The sequence below is a fragment of the Alexandromys fortis genome, unplaced genomic scaffold (assembly GCF_014885135.2).
Source record: "Alexandromys fortis isolate MF-2015 unplaced genomic scaffold, M_Fortis_MF-2015_v1.1 scaffold_181, whole genome shotgun sequence".
NCBI lineage: Eukaryota > Metazoa > Chordata > Mammalia > Rodentia > Cricetidae > Alexandromys > Alexandromys fortis.
This window is the reverse complement of record NW_026068069.1, coordinates 744,280-762,738: the sequence shown is the minus strand read 5'-3', so window position 1 is coordinate 762,738 and position 18,459 is coordinate 744,280. Positions and strand designations below refer to the sequence as shown.

Below are 18,459 nucleotides of genomic sequence, written 5' to 3'. Positions count from 1 at the left end.
ACAAGGTAGTCATTCTAAAATTCGCTCCCCAAATGGTTCAGACCTGTACACATTTGAAAGGTGAAGATGTTTAAAGTGTCAAAACTGCTCGCTTTGGTCATTGTTAATGCTAAGGAGATGGAGCTGTCTCCACCTACCTGGGAATTTACTCATTTAATGGTCTATAGTAAATCTTCTATGGCTCAGAAGTTTTCAATATTATGTCACAGAAAGCTGTGCAATATAACAGCTACTTGAGTGAAAATAAGAATAGTAAACCATTTCTAACTTGATGGACATCCAAAATAAGCTAATGGTTAGGTTTCCAGAAAAACCAATGCTTATGCTGTTTCGTCTGTTTTCTACAGCTGTGATCAAATGCTGCCTGACCAAAAGCAGCTGGGGAAAGAAGAGTTTATGCTCAGAGTGCTTCATGAGGGGAAAGCAAGGGACATCTAGGCAGGAACTCAGAGCAGCCAACTGGTATCAGGAGCTGAAACATAGGCCATGGGATAACACTGCTTTGTGGCTTGCTCCCACTGGCTTGTTCAGTTTGCTTTCTTATCCACCCCAGGACCACCATAGGAGGGTGGCTCCACCCACAGTATGCTTGGCTTTTCCACCCCAACCATTAATGAAGAAATGCCCCCATTAAAAGCCAGTTAAATGTAAACATTTTTTCAATTGAGGGGTGCTGTGGGAACTCCTTCCTCCAATATTCTTTAAGATGCCAGCCCACTTGGGCATGGTCTCTTACACTATAAATGTGGCCATAAAGCTTGCATATGCTCTCTAGGCTGCTGGATTTGATTAGAGGATTATGATCTGTGAATCTACCCCTGAATAAAGAACCCTTTATTATATTCAATTCTGAGATAGTGTGGGATTACTTTACAGTGTCCATCTTCAGAGGATCCCTCTTCCCAGATGACCCCAAATTTTTCAAACTTGAAAAAAATAAGCAGGACATAAACTAGACACATAACACACAGTTTACAGTTTGCCTGCCTTGACATTTCTTAAGGGAAGAAGAAAGGTAGCTCTTTCTGCATATTACAGTGTTGGCTCCACATAGTACACTCTGGAAGTCCTTTACTAACAAAATAAAATGTCAACGTGGTTTTTCGAAGGGAACAATAATATTACGATCAAGCAGTAAAATTGCTTGTCTGTTTCTATACAGGAGCAATTATCATGGGACACTGGGTTATGATAGTTAAGGAAGGTCTGTGCTATTGAAGGGATAGATCTCAGAACCACATCTCCTTTGTCAGTGTGACCAAGAGCAGACTGCTCTAAGTATTGCTTGCCTGCAGCTTTGAAGTGGTCTCCTACTCTGCAGAGTTGTGTTGGGCCCAGCAGGAATTATCTTAGCCATAAAAGAAATTTTATGCCCTCCTCCACTTAATGATTGACAGTAACTGGGAGACAGTAGGAGGCCCCTTTGTCCTATGTGGGATACATTCAGCTGGCCGTTGCACCCAACCTTCTCCCAAGTTGCAAGGCTGACATGGGGTGAGAGGTAAGAGCACACCAGAATCCTGACTCTGCTCAGTACCCCCTTTCTCTGAGAATCCCTTGAGAAGACAAGTGCACAGGACCCAGCAACCCATTCCAATACTAGGGCCTTCTCTTTTCGTTTGTCTGTGCTGCTCTGCTGCAAATATCAAATGAAAGAGATACAGGAAGAACTAGAAAGATGTATGTGTGTGCATGTGTGTGTGAGAGAGTATAAAATACTAGTGTAAATTATGATTTCAATGTAAGATGGCCCCTGCAGGTGTATATATTGAACACTTTGTTCTGGCTTCATGTTACCCCCAGCAGGTATATGCATTCGATCCTGTGTTCTCACTGGTGGTATTAGTTTAGGCGGGAGGTTCTAGAAATCATAGATAAGTTTTAGCTGAAGGAAGTAGGTCACCTAAGGAATGACTTGAAGGTTGTATATGGTTCCAGTTCCCTTTCCCCCTCTCTCTTTCCTGTCCACTATGAGGTGACAACCTCGTGTACACCTTCCAACTGCCATGATGTTTTGTGTGAGGGCGTGAGGTCAAGCAATCACGAACTGAACCTGGGAACCGTGAGCTAATGTAATCATTCCTCTATTAAGTTGTTCCTTTGGGATTTGATTCAGTGATACAAAAATACCTGATATAAGTAATTAAATATTCACTTAATGAGTATTTTTAATCTGTTTATTTTGAAAGTCATTAAATTACATCTTAACATTGGTAAAAGATAAACAGCATTATAATGGCCATTAAACACAGTGATCCTATTCTTTCATGAAAGTTAAAAATATTTCTTAACATACCCATTAAAGATACTTGTCTATTCATGAATTCTAGTGCGTAGGTAGTTTGGAGAAAGGTAACAATGATAGAAGGTAAAAGAGCATCATAAAAACTTTAAAGAAAATTTAGGATTAACATTTAATAATCTGTGCTGATATTCTCTCTATCTTTTAATTTACATATGAATTTATTGTACTATCACATCTCACTAATACATGCATTTTCTTCCAGACAGTAATTATTCAGGCAAATCTTTAATTAGATGAAGGAGAAATAAATATTCATACCCTAAAATTTTAAATTATTTGCAGCTTCTTTTGCATTTTAAAAATAAAATAATTTCCAATCTTCTTATTGGCTGTTTTTAAATGTATAAGCCAATCATTTTGTTTGATTATATCATGCATATATGAAATAGGATATCAATATTTATTTGATTTTTTAATTTATGCTCTCAGCTTGATTAAAGAAAATAGCTATTTATTTTTAACATTTTAAATGGCCTGTTATTGATATCAGATCAATCCCTTTCTTATCAGGGATCCCAAAAGAGTCTATATATTTCAAAACAGTCTCTACATGTTATAATGCCACCTATTATTCAAAAATCACTACAAAAAATGTTCAGAGAAGTACAACTTTCTGGATCCTGGTTCCTCACTACAGTCATGATAGGAGCTTGAAGAATTTTGTCTCCTGGTCTGACATAGATAACCTTGATTGCCAGGGGCTAGGTGGAGCCCTCATGTTAACACCTGAAGTATAGGCCATTGGTCGTCAGTTCATCCCAAAGGCTGAGGTGTATCCTCCAGTTTCATGAAATCGGTGTTAACAAGGAGTCTTTTCACACTCAATGTCTGCCTTTCTGTCCTGTTTTCTTTTTCTCCGTTGTCCTGAATTACAACTTTATTACCAAGTGTTCCCAGAGCTAGAAGAAGTCTTCCATTTGTCAATATTATAATTTATGATACAAGATAGATGACTTCTCACACCTTTCCCTGGGGAGAGAATTGAGTAAAGCAATAAGAGGGATTTGAATGAGTTTGGATATCTGGAGATTTTTTGTTTAGAAATGAGAAGTGAGGCACCGTCTTCATAGGCACACCTGCACCGATGCGACTGTCTTCTTTTTTAGCAGCTAAGAATAGTGCAGATATAGGTTTACTATGTGCCAGGAGACTAGATACTAAAGAAAGGGCACGGACAACAGCACAGTTATTCTGTCCACTCTTCTGTCCAGCATTTGCCTCGTGCCATGAAAGTGGCTCACATACAACTTTATTCATGTATGCGTTTGCTGTCACATCATAGGCTTAGCTTAACAAATCATTAGAAAAGCACAGGAAGTGTGCACTCATTTCTGTTTATACGAAGAATACTAGCCAAATAGCAGTTCTTAAGTTACTTGGTAAATATTGGCTCTTTATTTGAATAATTGTGTAGATCTACATTACAGAAGGGGTTATATTTTATGCTGAAAAATTCCATGCACCACGCTAAACATCCATTGCCAGCAATGTGGTTCAGTAACAAATGAGAATATTGAGCAAAAACTGGGTTGCCTCTGTATTCTTTCATTTTTTTTATTCGCTAAGTATTTATTGTGTATCCATGTTATGAGCCTTCTTTTGGTAAATGCTGAGGGATTAGAGTTAAGAAGGAATACAAGATACTTTCCGCTGTGAAACTTAAAGCATATTAGGGGATTTAAAGACATAAGAAATTAAATAAAGATAGTTGTGAACATTGAGAAATGCATGGGATGGGACAAGTGGGATGGGATCATGAGATAACAATGTATTGTGGGAGTTAAGGCAACTTGTTTAGTAAGGAACCTGCAGCTGCTAGGATAATGGTGGACATGTTTAGGTAGAGGCAAGATGACCATGGTCCTCTGTGTGAGCTGAAAGCTCAGAGGGAGAGGTCTGAAGCATGATGCTAAGGCCATAGGACCACTTCACCCAGGGCCTTATAAGCAAATGGAAATTTTTCTGTGTGAGCAGTGGGAAGCCACTTCCTATTTTAAAAGCAAGAACATAAAAGATTTAGTTGTTTAAAAAAAAGATTTAGTTGTTGTTACTGAATGACTGACTTCTCTAGAGAACGGATTATAGGCAAACAGACCTAGTAACAATGGGATTAGAGAAAACAAATGACTTACTGATAAATTTTGCAGACAGTAGCAGTAGGACTTGCTGTTTAGAATGAAAAAGAAGATGAATTGTTAAGGCTTTCAGTTTCTACTTGAGTACGTTGGGTTGATTCTGGTGAAATTTGGTGTGATAATGGAGAAGATTAGACTAGAAGTGTAGCATTAAAGCAACATAAGGATTTAGATTTGGCCACAGTGAGGCTAACGTGCTAGTCAGACATTGGTGTGAAAATATCAGGCATGCAGCTGAACTGGATCTGGAAGCAGAGCCTTCACAATGGAAAGCTTTGCCCTGCAAGGCTCTTGTTCTTGGAGCAAATGTAGATAGCATGTAAAGGCTTGAGAGCAAATGCAGCCTCAAAAGATGATGTTTGTGAAGAGAACCTGGACAGCCCAGGATTAATTATCTAGAAATTTCACTATTTGGGAGGTCAAGGGAAAGAATGGGGAAGTGGTGCTCAGAAATCAGAAAGAATGTAATGTAGAAGCCATCAAAGTGAGTGACACAGATCAAGAAAAAAAGCATTCAGGGTTCCCTGCCCTGTGGAAAGTCCAAGGTCCTCCCCCCTCCGTCCATGTCTAGAGGGAGGGGGAGAGGAGTGGGGGGAGGGGGAGAAGGGTGGGGGGAGGGGGAGAAGGGTGGGAGGAGGGGGAGGGAAATGGGAGGCTGGGAGGAGGCGGAAACATTTTTTTCCCTATTCTCAATAAAAAAAATAAATAAAAAAAAGAAGTAAGCTTTGACCCTCAGAAAAAAAAAAAAGAAATAAAAAAAAAGAAATAAAGCATTGAGGAAGAGTGTAGGTCAGCTGAATCTGCTGCAGAAGAAATGAAGGTAGAGGACTCCTGGCTAAATTTGGCAGCCAGGTGTTTGAAGGTGACCTTGGGGACAAGTTTCGGGTGTTCATTTGAGAGACATCACATTGGTGTGTACTGAACTCTGAATATGAAAGAGGGGGAAGGAAAATGATTTTTAGATAAAACATACCTGCCAGCAATGTTTTATATACGCGTGCTTGTCTGTGCTTGTACATATGTGTGTACGTGCATGCATGTATGTGTTGAGAAGGTTTTGGCATAATGAATAGAATAGTTTAAGGGTTTCATGTATCAAAATCGAATTTCATAGAATAACTTTGAATTTCGTGGTATAAAGTAAACATACTGTCTTGTTACAGTAAAAGCTTAGACAAAGAAACAGAAGGTGGAATCCAGACATGGTGCAAAAACTTGTCCTATTTAAAAGCAGAGACTTCACCTCCATTAAAGGAGGGAACAGAGGGAAGACTGGGAGGTGGTAGATATGTGGGCAGATTGACAGATTCAGTAATTGGAAGGTGAGAGAATTCTGACAACTATTATATTAACTAAGTGAACTGTGAAATCATTATCCGTGCAAGAGTGTGGGAAAGAAATCAGTGCACTTTGGGGAGAAGATGTGCTAAATAATTATTTGGAGAGTAGTAAACTGAGTTTATTAGGAAACATAAAACCTAATTTTGAGTGTCATGTCTATTTTATAGCATGGGGAAAGTCTACTCCTATGCTCCTTCCTATGAAATTAGATACATTGATAAATACAGAGGTAATGACAGAAGCAGATATTCTGATTAGGCTAGGAGTGCCTAGGGTGACTAAGGCTTTGGAAATATGTTTAAAGTGGTGATTGTAATGATTGTGATAATCGTGGAATCCAAGCAGGAAATAAAGATGGGTGTATAAAAGGAGACCACCAGTGAAAGCCTTTAAAACATAATTGATATGTTAACCTTGGTTTGAATAACTGAAGAGAAGATGCAGAGGCAGCGAGAGTCCAGTGTTGAAGGACATGAGGAAATTCACATAGTGAAAGAGCCTTGTTGATGAACCCGAGGAGGAAGGGCATATAGGGGGAGTGAAGACGATGAAGGAATGCATATTTCTGGGTGGAAGTTAGAACTAAGCTTTTTATACAGCAGTGACAGGCTGTCAGGGAAAATTAATGGGGTTGTTTGAGGTGACAAAGTCAGAGACTTAAGACACCAGCATATGACCATTCAAAGGATAGGCATTGTTTAAAGGAGGTTGATGTCATCCCAGGGAATGACAGGGAAGATAGTGGTTTCTTCAGCAAATAACACAAGTTAAGTAAATGCTATGGAAAAGAAGTTTGGGACAATGATATTTGGGTGGCTTAAGTGGCATTGCTTCCTAGTGGGACTAAAGAAATTATGAATAAAAGTAGCAAGAGAAGAAAACGTGTCCCACCTTCTAGAGTATAAAATAAAGCTACTAATATGTTCACTAGAGTTAGTAAGAAGCCAATGTGTTCATTGAACAGCCAATTTGGCTTATAGCCTATTAGAGGAGTAATTTAGAAAAGATTGTGTTTAGAGCAATGTTCAGTCCTGTTAGCCTTGGAGATTGGAAGGAGACTTCCAAGTCTTTAGGATAAGTGGAGGGCAGCCGCAGATAATTAGCGAATACCTACAGAAAGATGCTGGGGTGCCAGTCTGAGAGGAAGTGATGTGATCTTAGAGACCTGGTTCACGGTGGTGACATGGATAAGGGTGATGATGAAGCAAGTCCCGAGACGAGAACAGGAACAACACTCACCATTTCTGTCCGTGTGCCTGAGATTCGCAGAGATAGCAAATCAGGTACTCTCCACAGGAATGCTGGGGGTGCCAGGGTACAGGGCTGCGTTCAGATGAAGGGTGCTGAAGCACCCTTTAATCTGCCTTCATGTCTGTCTAGCCAGGCTTGGGAGTCTTCTGTGATAGAATATCTATCACTACTCCAGGAAATACTGACAGCCTAAGCATGCTCAGAGTGGTTAAAACCTCTCAGTCCTTCCAAAGGGTGCTTGAAGCCTGATTGCTCTCATGAGTTCCCTGTGCTTAAGGGAATAAGTTCCTGTTGAGTGTCTCGGTGTCACTATGACTTACTGTAGCTTCATTCTCTCTTTCTGCTCACTTGCTAAGTGATACTTTCTAGGCTATTAAAGCTAAATGCCAGAAAATAACTTTACTAATCATGCCATGATACAGGGGAAAGGCACTGACTCAGGAGGCCCTCTGTTAATTTTATATCGATTTAAATCAGAATGGTTCATGATTCCACTCAGATTTCTCACATCCTAATCTTTTGAAGGTTAGGAAGCAATTCAAAATACAAACAGGTGTCAATTGACACCTTGATCTATGACAAAAATTAGGCTGCTTTATGGCAAAGTGCTAGGCATTCTACGCTAAAGGAGATGACAGTTGGAATTACAGGAACGGCTCAGGAGAGTCTCCTCATGAATAATCATTTAAAGACTGGCTACTTATTAAAGCATTTCAAAAATTGACATTTTCAAAATGGTTGGTTTGATCATCAATTTGTAGAACAATAGATATGACCTTTTGATTATCTCAAATATATATGGATCAGTTATTTCAGAAGAAACTGTACCTGTTGATTAGTAATAAACAATACTGCATAATAATATATGCAACACACTTTATAGAATTTATGAATAACAGTGAATTGGCATTTACGATACTATAATCATCTACATTGGAAAGACAGAAATCTCTTTCTTGAACATGTGCACATATGTGTGAGTGTAAATGTATAGCATGTGTACATATATGTGTATACATATACACAGTGTTTACACATATGTATAAATACAAGTACATGAACATACTTATATATTTGTGCATATTTATATAAATATACACATATTTTGTGTGACTGTGTGTGTTTAGAAGAGAGAAACTAGAAAGGGGATCATGAGAGGGGAGGGGAAGATCTTGGGAAGGAAGGAGTGGTAATGGATACCTGTGACAGAAGGAAGGGAGGGAACCAGTCAGAGGTTGTAGGGACAAGGTGAAGACAGCAGAAGAGGAAAATGAATTAGAACAAAATACAATGATGCATATTATGAATGCCATAACAAAACCCTTTACATATGCTGGCTTAAAATTTCCTTAAAAAGAAGCTGGAGAGATGGTTCAGCGATTAAGAGCACTGCCTGCCTTTCCAAAGTTCCTGAGTTCAATTCCCAGCAACCACATGGTGGCTCACAACAATCCCTAATGAGGTCTGGTGCCCTCTTCTGGCCTACAGGCATATATGCTGAATATTGTATGTGTAATAAATATACAAAAAATTTCCTTAAAAGTGTGTGTATAGAAATCAGAATTTTATGACCTGTTACTTTGTGGCAAGTGAATCATTAATAAGTTACATTCACTAAAAATTTAAATCTTTTTCTCATATCTGTTTTGAATGAGCATATTTATTCACATAGCATTGGTAAATAAAAGAAAAATAATCATACAATTTAGAAATGTATTTGACAAGTTGTAAGATCTGATCTAGTCTATCACACAGATCTCAAAACTATTATGTTGGGAGCAGTGAGACCCCAGATCCTGAATTTCTTGTAATCCCGTGATCTGAGTGCCTACAGCTGCTCTGAGCACGAGCCCTTCAGGAGTTCCTGATGGCAGGAGAGTGGTTTCTGGTGGGTTTGGCTGGGTCATGGCTATCTCTATATAATCTGTCCCTGAACACAATAAAGGGGGGCATTCTTGCGGAATTCAAGGATGACCTGTGTCGCTGTCTCTCTGTCTGTGTGTGTTTGTGTATTTTAACCTCCAGCCCCTTGCCCGAAGCTCGCGATCTGGGTGCCAGTGCACAGAGCGCAGACACGGGGGCGCGGTGCGTGGCACTATTAAGTCTTCTAAAATAAGTCAAATACTACTTTGTAGGAAAAATCATCTTCAGGAGTATTTCAGACTGTAATTCATTGCCTACCTAAGAGACTAGTAAAAATCCATACAGATTTTCTCTGAAACGTATCACACTCTTACCTAATACAAAAGTTCTGTTGTGTGCAGCTCCATAGCTAAGATGAATAAGGGCTAAAGAAAGCAAATACCCTTCGTAATATGCTCTAAATAGCCTCCCTGAGAATACAGTGGTCTCCCGCTAAAGCCAAAACCATCCAGTCTAATTCCATTTTAACTGTAAAAATCGGGGATGCAGATGGGCACATTACAGTTTTATCACTTTTCCTTATCAAATAAAACCAGATAGAGTATTACTATTGCTTTCTGAGTATAATTTGAGTATTACTTAGTAGTTTTCCATATGTATTTTTAAAAATTTTCCTGGCTCCAGACTTTCCCTAATTTCATTTGACTGATTCTCCTTGTCTCATGATACACCTCAAATATTTACTCGTCTCTGAACTTAACCCATTTTTTTTTCTGTAGGAATCTTGAAGAAAGACTGGTTATTTATGCCTTGTATTTATTGAAAGGATCTGCCCAGGGATTTTATCTTCAGACTCATATTTTAAGACAGTTTTTTTAAATCTCATCTTAAAGAAATTTTATAAGTTACATTTTAAAGTCATGCTTCCTTAATAAATGAATTTAAAAATCCAAAGTATTGCTACTAAGGCACATGATATTGTGGGTCATTGTTTTTCTACCCTTCATGGATACACACACACACACACACACACACACACACACACACAAAACTGTAGGGGATTGTAAGCAAATGATCCTTTTTTAAATCCATACACTCCTTTTAGTATCCATAAGTTCTCAAACTTGTATTATCCTCTAATGTCTCTTCTTGTGGATTTTTCAGAATAATCCATCACCTCCAGTTTGCTTTATTTCTTGTTTAAGGATCGTTTAAATATCATTTGCGGAATCTTTAAATAATTCATTGAATTTAAAGTGGGGGGATTTACAAATGACATTATTCTGTTTACTCGAAGATTACACATTATCTACACAAAGTGGGTAAATGTATTATGTTATATGATCTTGACATAGTCGTTTGTTTTTATGAATACAAATAATTCCTAAGGAAATAAAAATTTACTAGTACTAAATAATCACAGCTAGTTACACATCAATCTTACCCACTAGAGAGATTTAAAAAGTACTATATTTACTTACTAAAAATATATTTGAAAATTCAAACCAAAGAAAAGATGAGCACTACAATTAAACACTTGGGTCCAAATTCTAGTTTAGGACCTGTCTTTACCATTTATTTTCTGTCTCATGTGTAATCTATGAGTAGATGATGGTAGAAAGGTAGTTAACAAGGTACATAGGTATAGGTAAGGCAGATAGGTAGGTAAGTAGAAAGATAGATAGATGATAGATAGATAGATAGATAGATAGATAGATAGATAGATAGATAGATAGATAGTTGATAGAGAAACCCTGTGTCAAAAATCTAAAAGTATTTTGTTAGCCAAAGAAAAATGTAGAAGAATACTTATGAGTATAAAATTTTCCCCAAAGGAAAAATGTCATTATTAGCTATACATCTGTCTGCACAAGTGTTCAAATTTTTTAAAAGACTTTTTATTTCACTTCTATAGTAGTATGTGGCTTTATATATGAGCATTTCCATTAATAGGAGAGTATTGATTTTTTTTTATTGGCAAGCTGTAGTGTTTCTTAATGAATTTGAAATAAGAGCTTCAAATATATGGAAAGTAACACTGATATGTGGCTCTTCTGTTCTTATTAAATATTGCAGAACTTGGAACTTTTCAGCCATTGCTTACATGATCTGACTTTAATATTTTCCTGGACTCGAATGGCGACTTTAAGGGAAGATGAGGAGGCACAGGTACTCTAGGGGCAAACAGTCACTCCTTCACCCTTCAAGTGTGTGGGTGCCGCTTATGTGGTCGCTACCACCCTGGACTGAACATACTCTAGAAATATTGTGTACGCACCATATAAACCTGCAGAAGTTTTTTTTCCTTGTCTTCCTATAAAAATCAGTGTTACTTCCGTTTACACAACAGTCATGTTGCATTGGATTTGAGGGAATTTTGACCTGATTTAAAGTACACGGGGAAATAGTAGGCAAATTTTAGGGCATTGTAAGGGTTCTGAATATCTGAAGACTTTTGTAACAGTGCGGTTCTGGATGCAGCCCCCTGTGGATCCCAGGAGATAATAGTGTATGCTTCTCATAGCGTCCCAAATCATACTCTGAGAAAAAGAGCCGAAGCCAAGCAGTTGCTGCTGCTGCACCTACCAGAACCACTGTCTATTGTTTTCCAGGCAGAGAGCCAGGGATGACTGGGCATTTCAGTGAGATGACATATTCAATGTTGGAGCTCATACAAGGTGATGGCAATGGTACCTTGGCTCCTCTGATGGCAGAGCTGTCACCCTGTCAACTATTCCCCATCACCAAGGGACAATGTATACTGAAAGACATTCTAATACAAGATTTGGAAAGGGGATGACAATTGATTGTAAAACTTTTTCTTTCTTTTGGTCTCAAATATTAACATTGCCTAGAATTTGGTGACTATTAAGTTTCTCCTGTGTGGTTCCACCTATATACTGAAGTTTATGAGGCATTCCTGGAAAACCTCAGACTTTTATTCTCTCCTCTGTACATCCAAACCTTTTTGAGTTGGATACTGTTCTTTGATCCAGAAAGTGTCTGATGATGTGGGCTTGGCTCTCTCACTCAGCTGGGCAAAGAAAGTTCTGGTTCGTCAGAAAGAATAAATTGAAATAAAGCAAAAAAAAAAAAAAAAAAGAAGAAGAAGAAGAAGCTGAAGGACTCATCTGACAGTTCAGTGCTCATGACAATTGACGACACCCTGCCCTTTTGTTGAAATGATGACATTCTGTTTGCTGTGGTCCCTGTCTTTAGGATTCTAGAGTTGCGGTACTCTAGGATATTAAAGAATAGCTACGATGCGTACAAAAGGAAATTTCAGAACTCACCACGATGCATCTTCAGTAATCACGGTAGAGCAATGGTCACAGGGAAGCCGCTTTTTCTACTCCATCTTGTTTCAGAGCTTCTTTGCTGAAGAGGCAGTGGGTACAAAGCAAAGGATGGTGAATAACTTCAAATAACTCCCCATCTTCTTTCCAGTGTGTAGAAAAGACGGTGGTCTAGTTTGTGGTTTGTATTCTCGGGTAAAACTCTGGTCTAGTCCCTGCTAGCTGTATAACCTCAGACAGATTATTAATGATACTTGACCCCGTGACCCCCTTCTAGAGAGCTGGATTGGGGTTTTGCAGAGGACTGCGCGAGTTGACAGAGAGCACAGGAATACTGCCGACTACATGGAAACACTATGTGTGCTGTGGCCATAGTTTCCTTCTAGTGAAGTCACTCAAGACTGTGGAAACCTGATGTTCTTACTGCTCCAAATGAAACTGATTCCGAAGCTGTTTGCAGGATCGTATGATTCTGACATCATGCGTGGTGGTCGCTAAATAATTTCTCCAGTTACTATTAGTTACTATAGTTTTTGGTAACATTTTGGTTTCTAAAATTGATCATGTTTGTTTCCCCCAGATAGCTAAGTGTAAAAAGCTCAGAAGATAGGATATGCTTCATTTAGAAGACAGTGCTATCTATGTCACATAATATTATTTTCAGCAAGGATGAAGCTGAGCAGGTATAATCTGGACATCTATGTTCAATTTCAGACCTTGTATCAAAAGCATATTATAGTTTAATATTTACTTTATTGGCAATAGGCAAGATCTAGTGACAGACTCCTCCATAATTGTTGAAGCTGTTTTCTGTTTCTTCTCCAGCAGTAACACTGTTGATGAAACAGTTTATTTATATCCACACACTTCACCACATCTCAAATTCAATAAATTCAGAACTTAGGCCCTGTTCATTTTGTAATTATTCTTCTCTTTAGTGATCACTATTCTTCCCCACTGTCTCCTTCCTTTAACTACAAATTATGTAAGTGTGCTCATGCCATTATAAGCACATGCATAGACTCACATGGTACCTTTAATCAACATCCTTGTTAGGAGTACCTTTCTTTTATTAATCATTTATTCCCCCAAATTTAATTATATCTGATTCAATATTTCTTTTCCATTCCTTACTTAGCAAAGACTAAATATTAACGAATCTTTCCTTTAAGCAACTGTTTTTTTTTTTTTTTAAATCTTATTTCACTACCTCTTTATGGCCCAAAATGAAACCCTTAATTTCAGAATTTCTCCTTTTGCTATCATTCCCATATTTGAAAAACTGTATCTGTTACTCAAATTACTACTTTATATTATGAAATCTAGAAGCAAGTATTCACTGCTTTTCAAATACTGCTGTGATCAGTCGTCCTTGAAGTATGGATAAGTATGGTGAAAAACACACATGGAAAGCTAAAAATTATATAACCATAAAACAATGCAATAGAGAAATTTAATAAAATAGCTAAAAACAAGTATATAAAATGAAGTTAACATTGATTCCATTATCATTTATTCTATCAGCTTTTAGTCTATTGTTTAATTATATAATAGTTTTGTTTGCTTATTTGTTTTTTAAACATCAGGAACTCATTCTCTTATGGGTTTGGAGTTGAGATCTGAAACCAAAGTGTTAACATACTCTTTAGCCTCTAGGGGAGAAACGGTTCTTGATCAAATCTTTTTACTTATGGCTGTGAATAGGTTCCTAGATAGTACCAGATAGTAATCATATCAGCATCCTCTGCCTTTGTTTGCCTTTTTGTCTCTAGCAAGACACTTCCTTTCAAATTCAGTCCAGTGTCTACTTGGTTATGGCACTCAGCTTTTTGATGAAATCCAGATGAGTTGGGGATGGCATTTTGCAGAGGTGATTAAAGTTATGGCATGGTAGATTGCTTTCTGTAATCCCAGCGGACTTCGTGCATTTTACTGAGGACCTTACAAGCAAAGTATGATGTTTCTTGGAGAAGAAAGAACTGTATTCACATTACCAGCCTCTTACCCTGCTGTACAAACTCCATTCTCAAAGCTTTGATATCAGTTTTCAGACAAATTGCAAGGCTGCCTTGTGGATTTCAAACTTGCCAATAACACAGGGCCAATTAACCACAACAACCAAAAAAAAAAAAAAAGCAATTTCTGTTTAAATAAAACAAAACAAGAGCTCTCTTCTCTCCTCTTCCCCATCTTTCCTTGCCCCTTTTCTTTTTTCCAGTCCTCTCCCTCTTCTTCCTTTAGTCCCTGTTTTGTTTAACAAGAGGACCCTGACCAATGCAGGGCCCAACCTAGGCAAACTAGGATGATTTCATCTCAAAATACTTAACTTGGCTACATCTGAAGAAATCTTTTATCCAAATAAGGTAACAATCATGCATTTCTGGGATTTGAGGTACATATTTTGGGGATGGAATGGGCATGTTTTTGCCTACCATAACTATCCTAGAAATGAAGAATTCCTGATGGGCATGGCACGGGGCATTATGAAATACTATGAGATACCACAGAATTCTTAATACAGTAATCAGCAGCAACCACGACAGAAAAATAGTGCCATTCATATGAACTTGGTGCCAGGGGGAATTTAAGACAGAAGAGCATCACAGGTAAAATAAATAAAATATAGCAGACTATAATGTTTTAAATGAACCTGAAGTCTAAATTATGATTAAAAATGAAGTAAAAGCAATCTCTTGGCAAAGCTATCTTTCAAGAAACCAGAAACTTCATTTTTGTTTTTTTTTTTAAAGCTCAATTTTATAATTTTAAATGATTGTGTGTGTGTGTGTGTGTGTGTGTGTGTGTGTGTGTGTTGGGGGCATTGAGCATGTGATTGCCATTACCCACGGAGGCCAGAAGCATCAGAAACCTTAGACCTGGAGTTGCAGGCAGTTGTGAACCACCTGGCATGGGTTGTGGGAACCAAACTCAGGCCTTCTGCAAGTTCAGTACAGCTCTTAACTGCTTAGCCATTTCTACATCCCAGGAGCAATGCCTAAGTATTGGAGAGGCTAGTTCAGATTGTATTTGTTTTATTAATTTTCACATCTGCCAGACTCTCTGTAGTTTTTTCCAGTGAACAATTAATTTGTTAGAAGTGAGGTTGCAACTTATAACTCAGCCCAGTTCTGTGTAAAATAAATAATGACTGCATTTTTAAGGTATGTATTAATTCCCCTCATCCTGTCCAATTTAAAAAAAATAACACGTTGTTTAAACATTTCCAGGTAGAATTTATTTCTCAAATGAAAACTCTACTACTATTTAAAAATATTTCGTGTTCAGGATATAATCATTAGCTCCTGGGTTTTGTGGACTGTACCTTCTCTTGGCATTTTTTTTTTTGCTTTCTTCTGTTTCAGAAATATTGTGATTTGGTGAATCAGTAATATAAATTGAAATTATATAGTTAACAGCTGTATTCTTAATGTTCACTTCTTTATGAATAGTATAAACTTAATAAGATTTCCTTTTTAAATGCATGTAACTTGCAGACACATTTTGTGACTGTCTCCTTGCATGCATATTGTAAGGCATCTGAAGTGGAGAGAGGATGAAGAGAAAAGCTCTGGGCACAGGGAGGAGGGCATCTCAACAGAGATGGATACATACTTGCAGTGTGGCCCCCCCAGATGCTACCTCTCACTGACATCCTGGGCAGCAGATGTTATCAGGTGCACATACCTAGCCTTGTGCCAATGGGTGCTTTCAGTAGTGCGGCTTCCACTGCACTCAAATGTCCCTCTAATTGCTTTATGGTTATAGCATCTCAGACGTATTTATGTAGTAGTCTTCTGTCACTCATTTATCCCAACTTCATTCCTCTGAAGGTCCTCCATTGGTGGTGTTGTCTTAAAACATTGAAAGGATGTGTCCCTTTTATGCATAAAGAAAATCAATAGTTTCATTTGGAAGAGGACCTGTGATGCCCTTGTGGCCCTACAGCAGAACAATACAGATTAAGTAATTTATTATAATAGAAAATCATTGTCACATTTCTGGGCATTAGGATTCCAGGTCAAGGCTGAGAAGGCTTTGGCTGTCAGGACTTGACAGAAAGTGGAAAGGCCAGAGGGAAAAGTAGTTCAAGACTAAAGGAAACTTATTCTATCTTAATTTTAACCTTCTCCACAAAGACCAAGGGCCCCCGATGGCTTAATCAGTTCTTTAAGGTTTTAGTGTCATAAGGCTATCATGTTGACTCCATCTGAATGGAAGGAAGCATTCAAAACACAGAATACAGGAATTAAGAAAAGATGTATTGGTCATTTGGATTTATAAAAAATAAAATCTTGTCCAAGGCTCTAGGGAAATAATCTCTTCCTGACCTGTATGTCTCTTATTTAAACAATAAATTAGCAGAGTCTCTAAGAAAATGATGGTGTTGTCATTTGAGCTACAGACAGTTTTTTTTAAAATTTTTTCACCAACCACAGTTCCCCCTCCCTCCCCTCTTTCCGTTCCTCCCTACCCCCCTACACTCCTCAGATAGGATTGGACCTTCCATGGGGAGTCAACAAAGTCTAGGATATCAAGTTGATGCAGGACCAAGCTCCCCCCTGCTGTATCAAGGCTGAGCATGGTATCCTACCATAGGGAATGGGCTCCAGAAACACAGTTCATGTGCTAGGGATAAAGTCTGGTCCCACAGTCTGGTATCCCACAAATAGACCACACCACACAATTTTCACCCACATTCAGAGAGCCGAGTTCGGGCCCATGTGGGCTCCCTAGCTATCATTCTAGAGTCCACTGCTCCCATTAACTAGGGTCAGCTGTCTCTGTGGGTTTCCCCATCATGATCTTGAACCTCCTTGCTCATATAATCCTCTTTCCTCTCTTTGACTGGACTCCAGGAGCTCAGCCCAGTGCTTAGCTGTGGATCTTCAAATCTTCTTCTGTCATTTACTAGGTGAAGGTTCTGTGATGACAATTAGGGTAGTCACCCACCAGTCTAGTCACAGGAGAAGGTCAGTTGGGCACCTGCTCCACTATTGCTAGGAGTCTTAGCTGGGGTCATCCTTGTGGATTCCTGGGAATTTCCTTAGCACCAGATTTCTCCCTAACTCCATAATGGCTCCTTCTATCAAGATATCTCTTACATCGTCTAAATTTTCTGCTTTTTAAAATAATATGCTAGGTGTCCTATATAATAATGTTACTAATTGGTTTTTATGCAAGTTCTATGTGAGAAGCACATCCAGGGTCTTGGAAGTACTTTCTTGTTCCTGTGATGGTCTGTTATGTCAATACTAGGTTCATTTTATACTGAGAAATTGAAGCTGATAGAAGTTAAGGAATTTTTACACAGTTCCATAGTGGTTGTGGCAGGCTCAGAGATAAGGTCTATTTATTGCTTCAACTCTCCATTGATCATCCCTGTAGTATTTGGTTAGGGAAGGTGGTTTTGGAATGATTTTTTACTTGCCTTAGGCAATCTCTGAAGCAGGGCTATTTCTGAGGCATATGTTAAGAATTTAGAAAAGTCTAAATAATTTTGGTTAATTTGGGAAACAGATGAAAGGCTTGTCTGCTATTCACTGACTTCACATTTTGCATAATGAATCTATGATGTTTAAATCTGCATATGTCTGATTCTTCATCTGGGGCCAAGTCTAAGAGAATTCCCAAGAGCCAGGGCTGTTCCCAGAATTCTTTTAAGTACATTGCAAGGTCTAGAAAGTCCAAATGAAGTCACTGGCCATGAGCAGAGAGAAAAGTCAGAGGGGTTACCAACTAATTTTGCTGAGCATGAGACACTGTTATTGTTACCTATACTGATGCTTCCTTTCACTGGAGTTGAAGGTTGTGCCTGAGTAGCTTTCTAGAGAAAATATTCTGTTACCAATGTGCAGTGACTAAGACATAGTTAGACTTTACATAAATCATTTTGCAAGAGCATTTTCCCCCACTTATTTTCTTTACCATATTTTCACTGATTTCCTACATGTGATCTGAAGGGAGCTCTTCCTGCAGCTCTTTCACTTGGAAGAAGCCTAGCCTTTTGCTACTGCTTTGTCAACAGATGCAAATGCCTCTGAAAGACCGAATTTATTTAGAAATCTGTTATTGTTCTTTTGTGGTGTGGCTTTCAAATACGAACCTAGTGTTCACTGTTCTAAAAAAAAAAAAGTCTGTTCATTTTGAAGCAAGAACCCTTGTCAGGGACTAAAAACATCGATATTTAGAACCAGTTTAGTAAAAGTCCTTCTGTAACAACGCTTAATTAAATATTCATGCAAGAATTAATGGTAGTTCTCAATATCTG

General features: G+C 38.3%; 1 protein-coding gene and 1 pseudogene across 1 annotated transcript in view; one reads left to right on the top strand and one right to left on the bottom strand.

Annotated features, from left to right (window-relative positions):
* LOC126487859 (elongation factor 1-alpha 1-like) overlaps positions 1-3,562 on the bottom strand; it is a 31,018-nt pseudogene extending 27,456 nt beyond the window's left edge.
* The window catches only part of Chsy3 (chondroitin sulfate synthase 3), a 215,035-nt gene that overhangs the window by 89,310 nt on the left and 107,266 nt on the right, over positions 1-18,459 (top strand). The gene's annotated exons all lie outside the window — the stretch shown is intronic.